At 36.8% G+C, this 12704-nt stretch overlaps 1 protein-coding gene across 3 annotated transcripts in view; it reads right to left on the bottom strand.

The window, feature by feature from the left end:
• The window catches only part of LOC143257360 (uncharacterized), a 76515-nt gene extending 68052 nt beyond the window's left edge, over window positions 1-8463 (bottom strand). For all 3 annotated transcript variants that reach the window (XM_076515917.1, XM_076515914.1, XM_076515918.1), the window contains exon 1: window positions 8283-8463. The gene's annotated coding sequence lies outside the window, so the exon portion shown is untranslated. The remainder of the gene's footprint in view (window positions 1-8282) is intronic.
• Between the last annotated feature and the right edge of the window lie 4241 nt (window positions 8464-12704).

Here is a 12704-nt window from a genome sequence, read left to right as displayed (position 1 = left end):
TTTATAAAGCAAATATGTTTGTCACTGTGAGGTACTGAGGAACCAATTATGAACTTAGGATAACCCTCATAAGATCGAGCAGGAATAGATGAATTAAACGGACGAACGACTCAAATTTGGTAACCATTCTACAATTGAAGATTTATTGTCGCGAATTAGGACTCGTATAGGCGAAGACGTCAGTACTAAACCACGTGAAGCTACCGTCAAGGATTTATTAGTTTGTTTGTAGTTGAGCACGAAGATACACAACCTATCTGTGTTCTACCCACCACCTGTACCAAAACCCGATTTTTATAGTTACAAGCCTCAAGACGTACCGCCATGTTACTGCGGAGCAATGTCAAAGAAAGTATTTTTGTTTTCAAATTTCGCAAAAGTTACACGAAGACTATCTTCACTGCCCATACCTAATTTAAAAAAAAAAAAAAAACAGAAGGAAAAGAGCTGGTAATCACCACACACTGCCACACGTATTAATTATTACTTTATAATTCCCTTACGGCTGCAAGGGCGAACATGTTTGGCACGGCTGTGATTCGAACTCGTGACCCTCAGATTGCAAGTCGAGCATCCTAACCATCTGGAAGTTGGTGGTTTAACTCGCCATGTCACCCAATATGTTCGCCCTTGCTACCGTAGTTGCGTTATAACTTGCAGTCACTCCCATTATTTGTTGGTAAAATAGTAACCCAAGTTGATGGTGGGTCGTAATGACTAGCTGCCTTCCCTTTAGTCTTACACTGCAAAATTAAGGACGGCTAGCGCAGACAGCCCTAGTGTAGCTTTATGCGCAATTCAAAAACAAAGAAATAAATCAAAGTTCGCGAGGTGGACTCGGTATAGTAGTTAACATGGTTCCAGTAATTAGGGCAGCTTAACAGTTGGCGGTGGGTGCTGTTGATTAACTTTCCTCTAATATATCAATTTTAACATTAAGGACAGTTATATTCAAGTAGTCCTTGTGCTTCAGTATTTGTTTGTTGTTGAAACAAAAAAGCCACACAATCTGTGCTCTTTCTACCATACGTATCGAAACTCGCTTTCTAGCGTCCTAAATTCATAGACATACCGCTGTGTCACTGTGTCCTTGTATAGCTTGCAAACTAACATTATTGTTATTTCATCTCTCCCTTTCTATTTCAACAGTACCAGTTTGATGATTCAATTCAAATGTGTTTCAGTATGGAGAATATTGCACAACCAATATTCATTGTCTGGAACAATTTTAATGTCATGAAAATTATGATTTTTTTTATGTGTTCTTTCGGTGACATTCAGTTTCTCTTAGACAGGTAGTTGATAAATAATGTAATTTAAGTGAAGAAGTTGTAGTTTTTATAATTAATTATTGTGCGTGTATCTGCACGAATTATCGTTTATTCTTGTCACACACATTCAAAAGATGTTACTTGATGTTGTTGGATTAGGTTACTGAGCACAATGTAATAATAACATTAATTCGTTTTAGTCATCGTACATGGTTTATAAACTAAATAATTTGTAGTGTTTATTCCTGGCATGGCCAGGTGGTTAAGGCATTCAACTCGTAATCCGAGGGTGTGTTTGTTTTTCGTATAGCAAAGCCACAAAGGGCTATCTGCTCAGCCCACCGAGGAGAATCGAACCCCTGCTTTTAGCGTTGTAAATCCGGAGACATACCGCTGTACTAGCGAGGGGCGTAATCCGAGCGTTGCAGGTTCCAATCCCAGTAACACCAAACATGTTCGCCCTTTCAGCCGTGGGGGCGTTATAAATGTTCGGTCAATCCCACTATTCGTTGGCAAAAGCGTAGTTGGCGGTGGATCGTGATGACTAGCAACTTTCCCTCTAATTTCACACTGCTACATTAGGGACGGCTAGCACAGATAACTCTCGTGTACCCTGCGCGAAATTCAAAACAAACCAAACCTGACCGACAAAGTTACTAAGTCAAATAAATAGTTTTTATACTTGTCTGATAACGTTATTAAACCGAATAACTGGTATTTATACCTATCGGACAAGTTTACTAAACCGACGAAATAGCGTTTATTCCTGTTGGGCAGGGCTGTTAAACTGAAAACTAGTATTTACTCCTATCGGACAAGTTTAATAAACCGAAGATATAACGTTTATTTCTGTCGGTTTGGTCTGGATTTCGCGCAAAGCTACTCGAGGGCTAATCGTGCTAGTCGTCCCTAATTCAGCAGTGTAAGACTAGAGGGAAGGCAACTAGTCATCACCACCCACCGCAAACTCTTGGTCTACTCTTTTACCAACGAATAGTGGGATTGACCGTCGCATTATAACTCCCCCACAGCTGAAAGGGCGAGCATGTTTGGTGCGACCGAGATTCGAATCCACGACCCTCAGATTACGGGTCGAACGCCTTAACCTACGTGGTCATGCCGGGCCATTTCTGTTGGACAGAGTTAATATATTAAACCGAAGAAATAGCGTTTATTTCTGTTGGACAGGATTATTAAACCTACATGTTTCATTTCGTGTAGCAGTACAACAAATAGAGCTAACAGTTCAACCTTTGTCTTTAGTTTTCAAATATAAGAAAGGTTGATTATTTCAATGTTAGAATTAGATTATAACTAAGAAGTAAACCCTTACTGAATCATCAGTTGAACGTTTCGAAGAATTCTATAGGAGTTTTCTTTTCCTAATGATTTCTCAGAATCTGTTGTAGCTAGAATTTCGAGCCAATTCTCTTGCGAAACCAAGAGTTTGTTTGTTTTGAATTAAGCATAAAGCTACACAATGGGCTATCTGTCCTCTGCCCACCACGGGTATCGGAACCCGGTTTTTAGTGTATAAGTCCGCAGACATACCACTGTGCTACTGGAGGGCAAAATAAAAATAGATTTCTTGTCGTACTTCGAAATGAAATAAAGTAAATTTGATAAACTTTTTAAATGCACCGGCGAGAATCGAACTCGCGATTTCCTAGACAGGTGTTTTAACCAACTTAGCCACGGCGCCCTCAAATATATAACTCACGAAACCAAGAGAACCCTAAACGTTCAAACATTGAATTTTAAAGCAAAGGAGAAAATTCGGAACGTTTTTGATTGAAACTAGAAGAAGAAACAGTAATGAAATTAAAGGAAAGAAGACGAAACTGATTCCAAACGAAAGATTCGTATAAAGGAAATGAAGATATTTCGTCTTCTTGTGTATCCATGGTGAAATCCTAATTCAACTTGATCCATGTATAGCCGTTGTGTAACTAAAATTCTGTTACAAAAAATTCACGCAATAGTCTGTAGAGATTCACAGAAAAATACTGTAATTATATACGAAACACAGAAACTAAGTACTTTATGTAAAAAAAAGAAAGAAAAAGAAACGTAAAACCTAAAATTAAATCATACTCATAATATTCAAATTTAGGAACATAATTCTGGCGAATTTCTAAAAAAGTTTCATCTCACAGGAAATCGAGTATGTTAAAATCTCATTAACTGTTAAAATTCTGATTAAAATTCCGTTAATCGTTAGAATCGTGGTTTGAATATCGTCGTTAAAAGTTTGTTTTGAATTTCGCGCAAAGCTACTCGAGGGCTATCTGTGCTAGCCGTCCCTAATTTAGCAGTGTAAGGCTAGAGGGAACGCAGCTAGTCATCCCCACCCCCCGCCAACTCTTGGGCTACTCTTTTACAACGAATAGTGGGATTGACCGTGACATTATAACGCCCCTACGGCTGAAAGGGCGAGTATGGCTGGTGCGACCAGGATTCGAACCAGCGACCCTCGGATTACGAGTCGAAAACCTTAACAAGCTTGGCCATGCCGAGCCCCGAATAGCGTTAAAATCCTTTGCGTTAAAATGTTTTGACGATTTTAAATGGATCCAAAAAGTGGTGTACATCGTTTGAGTTTAACAGTATAAAATCATTCTAGAAAATTTTCAAACTGCAGTGAAAGGCCTTGTCGATTTAGGATGGTTCCAATTAATTGTTTAAAGTACCTTTGGTTTCTAACGGTTTCACAGAATCATATTGGTTTTAGAAACGAACAGCATACTTCTTCAGTATTACCGATATTTCTAAGGAATTAGTTTCTGTCTATAAATATTTAAAAGGAAAACCCGTGGGTTAAAGTTGCTGTTAATAAATCATGTATTAAAATATGGGAGTTTTTTTATCGTTAAACTTGGAAATCAAATAAAAATTTTCATTCAAAATGAAACCCTCAGAAATTGAGGGTTCGTATTTTTGAAACAGTTTGTGCTATGTTCTAATTTTTTCATTGTTAAACAATGAACAATGTGCCAAGTAAAAGTTTTCATCTAAACGACGTCTTTTACATTTTTTTTTCTCACACCTCATTTTTAGTAAACAACAAAAAGAAAAGAGATACACCCAAACAGATAATAGTAGAGTCCGTATCGGGCCTGGCATGGCCTAGCGCGTTAAGGCGTGCGCTTTGTAATCTGAGGGTCACGGGTTCGCGCCCGAGTCGCGCCAAACATGCTCGTCCTCCCAGCCGTGGGGGCGTTATAATGTGACGGTCAATCCCACTATTCGTTGGTAAAAGAGTAGTCCAAAAGTTTGCGGTGGGTGTTCGTGACTAGCTGCCTTCCCTCTAGTCTTACACTGCTAAATTAGGGACGGCTAGCACAGATAGCCCTCGGGTAGCTTTGTGCGAAATTCCAAAACAAACAAACAAACAAGAGTCCGTATCACTCAGGTTATCATTATATATAACCTTTCATTACCATTATTAGTTTCTATCTAATAACTATATGTTGGATTACTTGTTAAATTTCCATATAACTAATTTAAGCCGAAATTACGACAAGCCAAATGTAATTCAAAGAACACACATTCTATCACTTATTGAATCATATTCACAGTATGTGTCGACTGTTTCTTGGTAAAAGCAGCCCTTTATTAAACAATAAATCATACACTTAGTTTCACGTCTTCAGAGCAATTCAACCAACTTTATTTCGCTTTGTAGTTGGTTATTCCAGGGCACTTCATCCATTATTCAAAGGGTTTTTTTTTTTATTTTGCCCAAAGCTACTTAAGAGGTATCAGCAGTAGACGTTCCTAACTGTGAAGTTATAGATAGATCGAAGGCGGTTAGTCAACATCTTACCAAGGAATGATGAGATTCCCTGTGACATTATAACACCCCAAGACTGAAAGGGCAAACATATTTGGTGATAAATTCTAACACGAGACCCTCATATTGCGACTTGGGTAAGGTGAGCAACTGAAACGTTCAGAAATAGAGGTTTATGTCGTATGAAATCAAAGTTCGTCACCTGACTGAAACACTGCTTCTTTTTGTCTTTTCTGTTCACATTGTCCACTTTCTCAAACAACATTCCTTAACCTTGCTGTTCACATTGTCCACTTATTCAAACAATATTCCTTAACCTTTTTGTTCACATTGTTCACTTACTCAAACAACATTCCTTAACCTTGCTGTTCACATTGTCCACTCACTCAAACAACATTCCTTAACCTTGCTGTTCACATTGCTCACTTACTCAAATAATATTCCTTAACATTGCTGTTCACATTGTCCACTTACTCAAACAATATTCCTTAACATTGCTGTTCACATTGCTCACTTACTCAAACAATATTCCTTAACATTGCTGTTCACATTGTCCATTTCCTCAAACAATATTCCTTAACCTTGCTGTTCAAATTGTTCACTTACTCAAACAATATTCCTTAACCTTTCTGTTCACATTGTTTACTTACTTAAACAATATTTCTTAATCTTTCTGTTCACATTGTCCATTTACTCAAACAATATTCCTTAACCTTTCTGATCGCATTCTCCACTTACTCTAACAATATTCCTTAACCTTTCTGTTCACATTCTCCACTTACTCTAACAATATTCCTTAACCTTGCTGTTCACATTGTCCACTTTCTCAAACAATGTTCTTTAACCTTTCTGTTCACATCATCCACTTTCTCAATGTTCTTTAACCTTTTTGTTCACATCATCCACTTTTTCAATGTTCCTTGACCTTTCTGTTCACGTCCTCTAGTTAGGAGAGACCAGATCACGTATACCACCTAAATTTCCTTTGTTCTTTCGCCTAGAACATCAATGCAGGGCCAAACCTTGGTTATTTTTATACCAGATGGGATCAACACTTCAATGTGGCGTAAGCAAAGTTCATTTTAACTAAGCCTTTGTTTGAAGTACATGAAATTATAAAAATCATGAAAATTCCTCTTTGCCCCAGTAGTGAAGGACAAAGTGAAATTTCCTTCTTCTCCATAGGACAGAAACCAGAGTTTAATGTCTTCGAGTTTAAAGGTGTTAATAATCAATACTAAGTTATCGTAAATGCACACAATTTCCGTATCACATGTTTAGGGTCATTTTATACCCCATCTAAGAGATTTCGTTTTCATCACATGTGACTGTTCAAAGGAATGTTTCATTTTTCAACATTTTGTTTTTCTCTGTTTCTTACCCATTACATTGCCATGTTTCTTTATTTTGCATCAAACACAAGCTTAAACATTCTAGTCCAGAATTGGTAATTCAAATCATCCTCACCATCAGTGGCTTCTGCAAATTCTTGGTGGACCCAATCGTTGCAGGTGTCACATTTGATCCACGTTCTCCGATTTTCGATTCAGAATACAGACCTGAACATTAAATGCAAGAGACGTCTCTATCATCCCACACGGTTTTATCTTTAACCCTTCCTTTTCTCTTCTTTCCTTTCCCTCTTCCTCAGGTAACTCGACCTTCGCTGATGCTTTCCTTTACTTGCCAACGTTGCCATTTTCCACTTGTAATCCCTTCAAGCAAGGAGTGGTAGTCAAAATGGCCGTCCTACCCCTTTTCATGCTGCGTTCTCAGGTTTACTTTGTTCAATATCTGTTAGTGACATAGAATAATCTTTTCCATTAACAGCTGATGTAACAGTTATCGGACCTGGGATTTTTTCATCCAGTGTTTCCTATCCCTATTAAATAGTCTGTAACCCTGTATTTCAAAGAAATTTCTGTGATCAGAATCATCTTTCCGTCCTTGTTTTACACATGGAACAATTGTAACACTGCTGTATCTTTTTATTCATATACCACTGTTCATGGAACACATGTAACACTGCTATATCCTTTAAAACATACACCACTTCACACGGAACAGATGCAACACAGCTATATCCTTTAAATCATATACCACTTTACATGGAACAGATGGAACACTCCTATATCTTTTAAAATAATATACAACTTCACCCGAAACAGATGTAACACTGCTATATCCTTAAAATCATATACCACTTCACATGGAACACATGGAACAGCGTTATATCCTTTAAATCATATACCATCTCACACGGAATAGATGGAACACTTCTATATCCTTTAAATCATATACAACTTCACAGGGAACAGATGGAATACTGCTATATCTTTTAAAATCATATACCACTTCAAATGAAACACATGTAAGACTGCTATATATTTTAAAATGATATACCACTTCACACAGAACAGACAGAACACAGCTATATTCTCCAATTCATATACCACTTCACACGGAACAGATAGAACACAGCTATATCCTCCAAATCATATACTACTTCACAGGGAACAGGTGGAACACGGCTACATATTTTAAAATGATATACCACTTCACACAGAACAGATAGAACACAGCTATATCCTTCAAATCATATACTACTTCACAGGGAGCAGGTGGAACACGGCTATATCTTTTAAAACCATATAACACTTCACACGCAATAAATGTAATACTGCTATATCTTTTAAAACCATATAACACTTCACACGCAATAAATGTAATACTGCTATATCTTTTAAAACCATATAACACTTCACACGCAATAAATGTAATACTGCTATATCTTTTAAAACCATATAACACTTCACACGCAATAAATGTAATACTGCTATATCTTTTAAAACCATATAACACTTCACACGCAATAAATGTAATACTGCTATATCTTTTAAAACCATATAACACTTCACACGCAATAAATGTAATACTGCTATATCTTTTAAAACCATATAACACTTCACACGCAATAAATGTAATACTGCTATATCTTTTAAAATATCAGAGCAACTCTTGATCCAAGTGATTTACTCCAATAATTGTAACATTAGTCGTATTAGTGACTAAATATAATTTGGTTTTCCAATATCGTTTCAATAATTAATAATCATAATTTTATGCTGACATGTATTTAAAAACGATGTCTAATGATAATTTACAAATGTGATAATTATAACAATGAAACGATTGCGTAACGCGAGCTCGTATCTTACGAATATAGGATCTTATCACAGGGCGTCCACCAGCGAGGAGTGGGAGGAGTGTAGGGTCGTCTATCAGTCACTCTTTTGGAGCACAATGATAGCCTGCAGTTTGCCCCGACTAGCTCAGTCTTGGGTTTCACTTCTTAGAAACAGACTAAAGACCGGGTAGTAACCGTTGCTGTGAGTGTTGCGCGAGCGCACTGCAAACTGAAAGATACCAGTTACTGTCTGTAGTTATTAAATACAATTTCTTTGTCCAGGTTCGTACAACTTAAACCACCTGTCGATGGTGTGAACATATTTTGGAAAGTCATAACTTTTATGGTGTTGCCGCTTAACCAATCAAGATGCAAATGATCGGTCGCTAATCTTCTCTTGATCAATCAGACAAGAAATGGATCATTGGTTGCATGTTTATACATATACATATATTTTAATCCTGTCAGTATGAGATTCGTATCCTTAAAGTAGAAATAAGACAGGTGTGGTTTGATGACCGAATGTACACGAGGGATGCTTCGTGGAAATTCGGAAGTTTTTTTTGTTTTTCTTACAGGAAAGGTCTTTGAATTTTGAGACACATGTCCCGCCCCTTCAAGGCAGCTTTGCTGAATTACGTATATCTCTACGGAGTTATCATTGTTAACTTGCATGTGTCCCATGTGCATTTATTGCATAACCAACGTAAAATCAGTGCAGTATAACATTGTTAAAAGTGCAGACATTCTTTGACTTCTGCAACAGCCCGAACTTCAATATCGACGCGTTTGTATAGTTTGGTAGTGTTTGTTTGATAGCATGTTCAAAAAACAATCCAAAATGTGTTTTAAACGTACTCTAACAAGCATAGATAAGATTGTTTATTTTTTTACTGTTAACCCTCGTGCCTAATGCCTTTGTCATAGCAACATGTTCGACGTAATTTAACTGTCTGGTATTCTTATCTCTCGTCAACCAGTAATTTCTTGAACAAGATTCCTTCACGAGCTATAGCAGAAGGGCGTCTTTTCGTAAAGGAAATGCGTTTGTTTATTTGTGGACAGAAAATCACGACAGGCCATAAGACACCAGAACAGCGATTATTGTCTAACGATTTCGTGACTTCTTTTGTTTGTAGCACAATAATGTTTATTCAGAGAAGTCATTAAAAGCCTTACCAGAGAAGAATATAATATTAAAATTTCGTTCAGTTTTGCACAAGGTTTAAGAACTTCTCTATCAAATGCACTCATTGACGTTTTAATGTCGGTCCAGCATGACTTTTTAAAGCCATGAAATTAGGCCTAAGTCTAACTACTCGACAAAATAAAAGTAGTATAATTTGGTGTTATAATTTTTGTTTCTTTTTTGTCTTTTCCTAGTTATTTGAAAACTGGATACTGTCACATTCAGGCTTCAAAGACTTGGCCATTAGGTGTTTTGTCATAAGAAATAAAAATGGGTTCATAGAACCTGTCAAGGATCTAAGTTGCTTCTTTTTCTTTCTTTGAAAACGTGTTTCATCGCTAACTACAATATAGAACATGTATGGGAGCTTATCCCTTGTTTTACCAGAATTAAAATAACGGCTTATTAGGTAGACATTTGGCGCCCCTAGTGGGTGAAACATCCAACAGTGAACTAAAGTTCATGGTTCTTGGTTAAACCACGTACGAGATATATGACGTAACACATACCAGCTAATATAATTATTTTATAGATATCGTGGTTAAGCCTTCAATTGTCATACACTCAATTTAACCTAACTATTCCGTTAAAAATGGACGGCAGGCGCTGTTTATTCGTTTTCCTTGCTCTGGACAGTAGTTCTAAATTAGGAATTGTTATAATGAATTAAAAAACAGAAGCGTTTGTGTTTCGTAAGTACTTAAATTTTGTACTCTGTGTTTCACATACAACAAGGCCTGGTGGTTACAGCAGTCGACTCGCTGGCTGCGGATTACGGGTTCGGATCCCGTCATTGAACATGCTTAATCCTATTTTTCGTTGGTAAAGAGTAAGAGTTGGCGGTGGGTGTTGTTGAGTAACCTATCGAACACATCTAGATTACGAACGACTAGCAAATCTGGCCCTCGAGTAGCATTGCGCGAAATTCGACAAATAAATAAACTCTTTCAAAATAGGGATGAATTTAAATTTGGAGGACTAACTTCAAGATACCTCCTCCCCAAAGGTGGCATTAATACTTTTTAGATAATGCTAGTGATCAGTAATTCGTTTATACGTTTTTATTTTAATGATTTCAGTTCCAGAAAGAATATCGTATAAGATCCGTGTCTGGTTCGTAAGCTGCTGTTTCCAAGACAGTTCTTACTTCTATAGAATATCATATAAGATCCGTATCTGGTTTGTAAGCTGTTATTTCCAAGACAGTTCTTACTTCTATAGAATATCGTAGATCCGTATCTGGTTCGTAAGCTGCTGTTTCCAAGACAGTTCTTACTTCTATAGAATATCGTATAAGATCCCTATTGGTTCGTAAGCTGCTGTTTCCAAGACAGTTCTTACTTCTATAGAATATCGTATAAGATCCGTATCTGGTTCGTAAGCTGCTGTTTCCAAGACAGTTCTTACTTCAATAGAATATCGTATAAGATCCGTATCTGGTTCGTAAGCTGCTGTTTCCAAGACAGTTCTTATTTCTATAGAATATCGTATAAGATCCGTATCTGGTTTGTAAGCTGTTGTTTCCAAGATAGTTCTTACTTCTATAGAATATCATATAAGATCCGTATCTGGTTTGTAAGCTGTTGTTTCCAAGACAGTTCTTACTTCTATAAGTATATTAAAGTAATAATAAAAAAGGATTGTTGTTGTTTGTAATTAAGCACAAAGTTACACAAAGGCCTGTCTGTGTTCTGCCCACCATGGGTATCGACACCCGGTTTTTAGCATTGTATGTCCGCAGACATTCCTCTGTGCAACTGAGGAGTAATAAGAAAGCAGCCTTATATTTAATGCCATAGTACAGTCATCATCTTTACATCTCTATAGAAATTCAAAGTATTAATTTCAACTCGGGGAGGTATACTGCCAACCCCACCACAGGTTTCTCGATTTTTTCACTAATTAAAGGAATACAAAAGTAGGTGGCGATGACAGAAGTGGGCAAATGAACTATTAACCTTTGACATTATTAAAACTACTTATTTCATCTTTTGAGGGGAAGGCGGATAGTATGAGGTTACTCCTAATTACAATTTAAGAAAGAAATACAAGTGAAACTAACGGTAGTGTAAATGAATACTAGCGAAGAACGAACGATTTCGAATGATTTAAAAGTTTACACTTAACTTCAGCGGATATGGGGGGGGGATTTACGTTCCTAAACATGACCACTTAGTTCATATTGTCTATGTTGAAAATACTAAATGAAGTTTTCTCAGTGAAAGTTGTAATCCCACTCTACATTGTACAAATTATATTAGTCTTGAACTCAATTTAAGTGATTTTGTTACCCTTAGTAGACAGAACACAGATAGCCCATCACGTAGATATGTGCTTGACTTCCAACAAACAAACTTCAGCAAATTTTAGTTACTGATTTATTTAGAATTATTTGCGCTTCTATGTTGCTTGTCATTTCGTTTATCTTCTTTGGACCATAGGTCAAAGGATCTCAGGTTCGCGTCCCGTTATTGCGAGAAAAAAAAACAGCTTTTTATATTTTTTGGGCTGCAGGTGCGTTATAAAAGCAACAATCCAATATCACTATTCGATTAAAATAGCCCGAGAGAAGGCGGTGTAGATGCTGTTCACTAGCTGTCCGCCCTTTAGCTTATCAGATTAAAACTAAGGTCGGCTAATGCCGGTAGAAAAACCTTGTTTAACTTTGAGAACAAGTCTAGAAAAAGTCGATAGTATGCTCTGACTTCAAAAATGTAGTCCTAGCAAGTTCGGAAATTCACGTTATTCTATAAGGTACATAGTGCATAGTTTCGACATTCCTTAATTAGTCACAGTATCTCCATGACGTGTTCCTAAAAATGAACATGTTAACATGAAACCAGGAAGTTTTAGCTTTATTTCAGCTTCTTTGAATGACTTGTTACGGCATTTAGAAGAATACGATGAGAAAAAGAAAAAAAAAGTCACTTGTAATAACTTAAAATTTAATATAGAGGGCGCTAAAGTATGATCATCTTACCCTGGTAGTAAGTACAATGTTTTATAAACTGTCGATTTTGTACTGTTGTTGTTAGAATTAAAATATTTTTGGGAAACATTTACTTTTTTGTTCAGCACAATGGGCTTACTGTGTTTACCACTGAGATACAACCCCAAATTTTGGCGTTATTACAGCCACTCAAGCAAACCGCTGAACCACAAGAAGAAAAGACACATGACAAGAAACTTCCAAGAGATACATATTTTACAAATCTGGTGTAGGAGCCACTAATTTAAATTATTGTTTTGTTTTGTTTTTGAATT

Source organism: Tachypleus tridentatus, chromosome 7 (genome assembly GCF_004210375.1).
Source record: "Tachypleus tridentatus isolate NWPU-2018 chromosome 7, ASM421037v1, whole genome shotgun sequence".
Classification (NCBI taxonomy): Eukaryota; Metazoa; Arthropoda; class Merostomata; order Xiphosura; family Limulidae; genus Tachypleus; species Tachypleus tridentatus.
This window is presented reverse-complemented; position numbering and strand designations above follow the sequence as displayed.